The following is an 8254-nucleotide window of genomic DNA, read 5'->3' as shown; positions in this document are numbered from 1 at the left end:
GAGTTGATGGGTGCAGCACACCAACATGGCACATGTATACATATGTAACAAACCTGCACGTTATGCACATGTACCCTAGAACTTAAAGTATAATAAAAAAAAAAAAAAGAAAACACACACACACAAAAAAAAATGATAATACTATGAACAATCAGTTGAGTTGGATGTTATCATGAACAAGAAATACGAGAAGCTTCACCCCTGAACAAGAGTTTCCAACATTCTCTACTCCTCTGGAGCCACAGAGTGGGAGTTTCAGTGCGGATTAAATCCCACAGTCTGATTTTTTTTTTTTCTTGCATTGTCATAGCTTTGTTATTTAATGAGGTATTGTGAGAATTCCTGCTATTCCTTCCATGGTTGTTATAAATATTGACATTAAAAGACCTTATTGCAATAGTAAAATGAGCTCTATAGCCAATGGCTGCCTGTGAGAGATAATGGGGCCATGACCTTATAGGATTTACCAGTCACTGCACATCTAAGTCATTAATTTGCTAAGCACTTTGTGCAATCCCAAATATGAAAAGTACTATATGAGCCAAAATTCTATTCTCTCTTATATGATGATTAATTGTCTCATAAAAGTACTATGCAAGCCAAAATTCTATTCTCTCCTATACGATGATTAATTACGTTTGATTAATATGATGTAAAATATCATTAAATAATTTAAATGCAGGTGTGTGGATTAAAGTTACTCTAGAGCTTCCATGACATCAACAGTGACAAATTATGTGCAAGTTTAAGTTTGCACAAGTGATTAATCTGCTATTCTGCAGTTAAAATTAATTATTATTAATTATTATGCTCATATTTACATGACTGGTTCAAAATATGGCCAACCATTAATGCACTGCATTTGCACAAAGTTATTTTTAAACATAATCTTACATTCTTAATGTACAGCAAGTACAAAGAGCAAGAGAGAATTGGCTCAAAATTGTAATTTTAGCTGTTTTAGCTTCAGGTTTAGCTGGCTAATTTTTATAAAACAGCTGAGGTTATTAAAATATTTTATTTGTTCTGTCTGCACAGAGGCTAAATAGGATTGTATTATTCTTATAGTTAAGTGGACTAGTATATATGTTTCCAACTTTTCTCTGTAATTATTGGCACAACTTTCTTTTGAACAGTATATTCGGATGTTCTCATCCTGTCTCAGGAGTACACTTACCCAGGAAGCGAATGAAGAGGAGGCTTTTAGATGTCACGGAAGCAGAGTAGGAAGATTCTAGAATGAGAGAGCTGACAGCCACCTTAGAAATGAGGTGTTGCCTCTGTTGCCCTGCTGGGAGGGTTTACTTGAACCACTTCAGACAGATGGATATTTATCTTACTCTCCAGAGACAGAGATTTTATAGATTGTGTACAATATGTGATGGTTAGCCACTCTTTGTTGTTTGAAAGTATGAGTGCATAATAAAAATAACTTTTAGATAACAGCTATAGCACCCACAACTTCCATTTATTAGGTACCTATTTGGTTCTAGACCTTGTTTTTGGCTCTTTACATTTATTGTCTTGTTGAGATTTTTAAAAATATTTTTTTATTACAGTTGACAATACAGAAGCTTGTTTGTCTAACGCCGTTATTGACATATATCTGACTCCCGGTGAAGGACTTTTGGAAAATCAAATCTACACAGGGAAGAGCTAAGTGATGGGTATAAGACACAATCTATTCATGTAAGTGCCCCCTCACTTTTCTTTCTGCGGGTCAAACTATCATATGTTTGTTGCTTACCTTGACGGGCCTAGTGACCAGGGTATACATTAAATGTCTTTTAGCCATTTTTGTTAAAGGTGATGCTTCAACTGCTTCCCATTCATACTTGTTAGTACTTATCCCTGCAGTGATACTCAGATATGAATGGAAGGTGAAGGGGAATGAAATGGAATATATAGTGTGATGGATAATAGTAAGTGTCAACTTGATTGGATTGAAGGATGCAAAGTATTAATCCTGGGTGTGTCTGTGAGGATTTTGCCAAAGAATATTAACATTTGAGTCAGTGGGCTGGGGAAGGCAGGCCCACCCTTAATGTGGTAGGCACAATCTAATCAGCTTCCAGTGAATATAAAGCAGGCAAAAAAATGTGAAAATGCGAGACTGGCCTAGCCTCCAGCCTACATCTTTCTCCGATGCTGGATGCTTCCTTCCCTCTAACATCAGACTCCAAGTTCTTCAGTTTTGGAACTCGGACTGGCTCTCCTTGCTCCTCAGCTTGCAGACAGCCTATTGTGAGATCTTGTGATCATGTAAGTTAATATTTAATAAGCTCCCCTTTATATAAAATGGAATATATATATCCCCTTTATATAAAATGGAATATATATATATATATGTGTGTGTGTGTATATATATATATCTCCTATTAGTTCTGTCCCTCTAGAGAACCCTGACTAATGCATACAGTGTGACATTTATTAAAACTTAGGTCCAGAGAGGCAGATAAAACCGAGATTCAGAGAGCCTACAGTCATGTAGGGGAATAACTAATAAATGAGAAAAATTGCATTTTCCCTCTTTATTCTCTTTGTGTTTCAGCTTGGTTAATTTTCATTGACTTATCACACAATTTCACTAACTTTTTTCCCTTGGCTGTATTGAGTTTATGATGGGTTTGTTAAATGCATTCTTCATCTATTATACCATTGGATTTTTATCTATATATTTATTGTTCTATTTGACTTTTTCTTAGAAATTTTCATCTCTCTACTGAAATTCCTCATCTTTTCACATGTTGTCCACCTTTTCTATTATAGCCTTTAACAAATCTCTGTCTCACAGTTACATTTGGGCCACCTATGAGTCTGGTTCTATTGATCATTTTGTCTCTTGAACATGCTTTGTTTTCCCTCACTTGCTTTTTTTGCTCATCACTTTTAATTAATGTCAGATATTATGTGTAGAAGAGTAATATGGAGATTATTATTATTTATTCTTTGACAAGGGTGTCAGGGAGGAAATACACTTTCTGCTCAACCCTCATAAATTCATAGCTGGGACCCTTGTAACAAAACAAAGTTTAACAAAATAAAGATAAGCAGGTTTATTAATGTATACAGCACACATGACACTGGAGAAACCCCAGTGAAAGGTAACTTAAGGCAATGGCTTAGAACTCTGACTCATATAACATCTTCAACCAAGAATAATAAATTTCTAGATAAATGAAAGTACAAAGAAAAACAGCCTTAGGCTTCCAAAGGCAGAAAATTGTGGGAAGGTGAATAGATGGGAAGAAACCCTCGGGGTAAGGTTTATTTGCAGATTCTCTGGTGCCATCTCTGGTTAATAATAGTTGTCTCCAGTAAAGGGGAATTTATATCCTGTCTTTAGGTAGAAAGCAAAGGACAGAGAGAGCTTTTCCTTCATCTGCTGCTTCTTAATTGCCTTTAGCTCAAAAATACGTTTTATGTCAAAAGGCATATTTTGGAATGACATACTCTGGTTTCCTTCATGGGCACAGCCTTTCAGCTAGGCTGTTAATGTGGGAGTTGCATCAATCTAGTCTGCAGTTGAGCTGTGTTTGGGTCTTTTGTTGTTTCTATGGTTACCCTCCTTTTAGCACTGGCTTTGATTTCTACCGGAATCATCTTGGGTTTACAGTGAGACTAGAGTGATGGGGTGTTTGTTTCCAGGTCCTGCTGCACCCTCAGCTTCCAGCCTTCCAGAGTGAACCTTCTTTGCCACTCTGGACCTCCCCTTCTGGCCCACAGCTCTACTTCTTGCTCCAAGTTTGCTGGTCAAGACATGGGAGTGAGCAGAGAAGGGACCTCTCCATGGTTCTGCTTCAGCCTCAGTCTTAGGCAGGCCCTAAGTGTGCCTGGGTTTCAATGATTCTACCCAAGTCCTCTGACCTCTTCATGGCAGCCAAACACCACTTTGCATCTTTGGTGCCTCTCGTCCAAGAGGGAAGTTCCTGTGCCTCTCGGTGCAATGTCTTGGTCAAGTGAATTTGCCTGGGATGGCTTCCTCCCTCTCCCCTGGGGCTAGTGTCATGTTTCTGTCATGTTTCCTCTACCCTCTCTGGGTCTACATCTGTGCCATGGGGTGCCAGGTCTTGCCTCCCATCCCCCAGCAGCTTTAGGCACTGCACCTTGAGCCTTCCCCACAGGCACACCTCTGTCCCTCTGTCTTGCCAGCAACCCCAAAGGAGGGCCATGGAGAAGCATCTGCATGGGGTTTGGAACTCCTCTTGTGTCTGTGGCTCTGAGGAGTTCTGTGCTCTCACACGGACCCACATTGAAGTGTTAACACTGTGTTGAGGATTTTACTGTTCTGCTTATCTCCTTCTATGTCCCAGCCTTCTCCTCCTGTGCCCAGGCATGGTGCTGCATCCCCGTTCTCCATGGGTTGCTCATCCTTCCTTAGATTTCAGGTTTCTTGGTTTTCTTGCCATCTCAGCTCTCAGATGGGCTCAAGAAGAATCACGATTTTATAGGTTACTTGTTATTTTTTTCTTATTTTAAGGTGGGAGCAATGTTTTTGCATCTTTGTATATCCTTGATAGAAGTGGAATTTATGATAAACAGCATTTTAACTTGGACTTCTCACCCAAAAGAATCTGCTATTTCCTCTCTTCCTTGCCTAGTTCCTAAAGGTGTTCTAACTGAACACAGTCATCTGCTAGAAAAGTTTCCACCTTATCCACCCTGTGCAGTCTGGAGCGGGTCTTTCTAACCTAGGACTAGAAATCTGATCAAAAATCTTGAATTCCCGATCACTCATCATCCTGCAGCCTTCATCTCTTTTAAAAATTTTTTTAGCACACACATGCAGTTTTACATAAATCTATAAATGTGATCAAAACAGGTAATGAATTTTTTCAAAAAGCTATAATAATTTACATTTCAATGGCCAATGTATGAGAATATCCACTTCCTGTATCTCTGCTAGAAATAGCAGTTATTTTTTTCCTGTGTATAAAATGATAGCCCATTGTTACCATAATCTGCTTGCCTTTATTGTAAGCTTGAACATAACGTCATAAATTTGCTCCTCTTTAGCTACGCACTTCTGTGAATTGCCTTTTCACACCATTTGCCCATTTTTCTACTGGACTATTTGTCCCCTTCAAGTGAATCTGTCAGATCTTCTTATGATTATATATTAGCAATTTCCCCTCAAATAATTGTTGTTCTATTTATGTTTTTTTTTTTTGTGATACATTTTATCACACAATGATTTTATTTTTGTGAGCTGGGGAATGCGCATCATTTTTTTAATACAGCTTCTGAAATTCCAACCTTAGTCAAATGGGATTCTTAAGTCTGTAGCTTAAACGTGTCATTACTTAGAGTTGCACAAAGTGTAGAAAAATACAGGCAGCTTTAAAGATCCAGTGCACAAAAGTCAATGGAATGAAGGTAACTCACAGGTGGAGTCCTGCAGAGTTGTGGTTGGGCTGAGTGTACATGGATTCCCTTGTCACCTACATATGTACAGGGAATGGGTGCAGCAAATGCCTAATGTCAGAATCCAGGGAGTTCCAACATAGATCTAATGAAGCAGTTTCTTCATCAACTGCCAAAAGCAGGCAGGTGAGCTTTCAGGGCCATCTGAATTTGTCTCTCCTCACTCAGACTTTATTCCAAAACTGTGTTATTTTATTTTATTTTCTTGAGATGGAGTCTCTCTCTGTCTCCCAGGCTGGAGTGCAGTGGCGTGATCTCAGCTCACTGCAACCTCTGCTTCCTGGGCTCAAGAGAGTCTCCTGCCTCAGCAGGCAGCAGGAGATTACAGGCACCTGCTGCCACGCCTAGCTAATTTTTGTATTTTTAGTCGAAATGGGGTTCCACCACATTTGCCAGGCTGGTCTCAGGCAATCCCCCCGCCTCGACCTCCCAAAGTGTTAGGATTACAGGTGTGAGCCACTGCGCCTGGCCTTTTTAATTTTTTTTTAAATTCAAGTGTTTAATCACTTGAAATTTATTTTTATAGGAAGTGAAATAGTGTCAAATTGTATATTTTTCCAGATGTGCAGCTATTTTTGCCAATTCTACTAATTAAAATGTCTATCGATTTCTCACTAATTAGAAATGCTATCTTTATTATATATTCATGTCTCATATCATCTATTTAAATATCTCCCAGCTAACGCCACAATTAATTTTATTGTAATGGCTCTATAGTTTTTCTTATATCTGATAAGTCAAATCTCTTCCTTCCTAGGCTTCTGTTTAAAAATGTCCTGGTTATTCTTTGACATTTATTTTCTCATATAAATTTTATGGCCATATAATTCAAGTGAAACTTAATACAATAATTATCATTGTATATTACATTTGAAAAGTTTCACACTTTTATATCAAAGACTTCTCATTCTAGAATATTCTTTTTCCATTTATTCATATAATATGTTATATTCCTCAATAAGATATTCTATCATTTTTAATAAAAGTTCTATTTCTTTCTTCTGAATTTCATTCCTTAATATCTTATGCTTGTCTCATTATTATGGGAATTTTTTCTTATTTTTCTTTGTTTTTATTATTAAACTAGAAAAAAACCTAATGCCTTTTACATATTTATCTTATATCTGTCTGCCTTACCTAGCTCTTCTGTTAATTCTAATTGTTTATATTGTTTTCTGGGTTTCTCTAGTTATAAAATAATGTCATAAAAAGGGACAATTTTATCTTTTGCAAACATTGTCCCACTTACTAAACTCTGTGTCTAATTACAATAAATAGATCTTTCAAGAAAATAATGTTATAATGGTAATAGTAGTAATCCACGTCTAATCTATGATTTTAATCAAACTAGAGGTCGCACTTCATCATTTAGAAGAATAATTCCACTTGCTCTATAGAGATAGTCATTATTTTGCCCAAGCAATTCAAATCTACTTCTTCTATGTACACTTAAAATTTTACATAAGAACGGCTAACAAGGATTTTATTAAATATCTTTTTAACACTTTGTGTTAATTTTCTTTTTTAGGCTTGGATAATGGATCCAACGTGACCAAGGAGTGACTCATCTTTCTGCCTACTCCATGCCCACATCCATCCAGCTGAATGCGGCTGGGGGAAAATAAATAGACCTTAGGTAGCTCTGAAAGCTGTCCACCAATCAAACTATACTTCCATAGCATTTTCCTCTCCCACTCCTCTTTCCAGAAACTTCCTACGCTTTTCCCCATTCCTACCCTTGGTCGATGATGTCACCTTCTGTTCCTCAGTCTGAAGAAACTGCAGGCTGATCACCTGTGCTCGTCTCCACCCTCTCTGGCCACTGTCAGCAAGGTTGCCTCCCCTGTGACCTGTGCGTCCCCCTCCTCCCACTTGCTCAGGGACAGTGCCTTTCTCTTGCCCTGAATAATCAATCTTCCTCATGAATATACAAACGTGCTGCAGTTTCTCCAAGGGCTGAAAAATAAAACCCCTTCTTCATCTTACTTTTCTGCCCCATTTTTCTGCCTTTCTTACAGTAGAAACCCTCCAAGCTGTCAGCGTTTACTTTCTCCATTTCCTGCCTTCCCGTTCTCTCTCTCTCTTCTTCTTCTTCTTCTTTTTTTTTTTTTTTTTTGAGACAGACTCTCCCTCTGTTGCCCAGGCTAGAGTGCAGTGGCCTGATCTCGACTCACTGCAACCTCCACCTCCGGGTTCAAGCAATTATCCTGCCTCAACTTCCTGAGTAGCTGGGGTTACAGGCATGTACCACCACGCCCGGCTAATTTTTTGTATTTTTAGCAAAAACAGGTTTCACCATGTTGACCAGGCTGGTCTGGAACTCCTGACCTCAAGTGATCCACCTGGCTCAGCCTCCCAAAGTGCTGGGATGAGAAGTGTGCTCCACCATGACCGGCCCCATTCTCTATTGAGCTCCCTCTGATTAGGATTCTGTCCTCTAGAGTTGCACTAAAACAATCCTTAATTTTGGAATTCCTCCTTGGGCATCTTCCTTTTCTATTTAAACTCCCTTAGAAATCTCACATAGTTTCACAGTTTTAAATAATAACTCTATATTAGAGACTCCCAAATGTTTATTTCCAGACAACACTTTTCCCCATCAACTCAAGTCCCATACATCTAATGCTCTATTTGATGCCATTTGGATGTCTAGTAGGCATGAGAATCTTGATGTCTTCAAATCAGTTTCTGATCTCTCCCCATCCTTACCCATACTTGTTCATCCATCAGTCTTCCAGTCTCTCTTTAGGATTCTTCCTTATGTAGACTTCTTCTCAAGCCCAAGTTCTTGAAGTCATTCTTACCATTTTTTCTCTCCCCACATCACAAA

This window comes from Piliocolobus tephrosceles, chromosome 9, assembly GCF_002776525.5.
Source record: "Piliocolobus tephrosceles isolate RC106 chromosome 9, ASM277652v3, whole genome shotgun sequence".
Taxonomy (NCBI): domain Eukaryota; kingdom Metazoa; phylum Chordata; class Mammalia; order Primates; family Cercopithecidae; genus Piliocolobus; species Piliocolobus tephrosceles.
The sequence above is the reverse complement of the archived record's forward strand: the minus strand, read 5'-3'. Positions refer to the sequence as shown.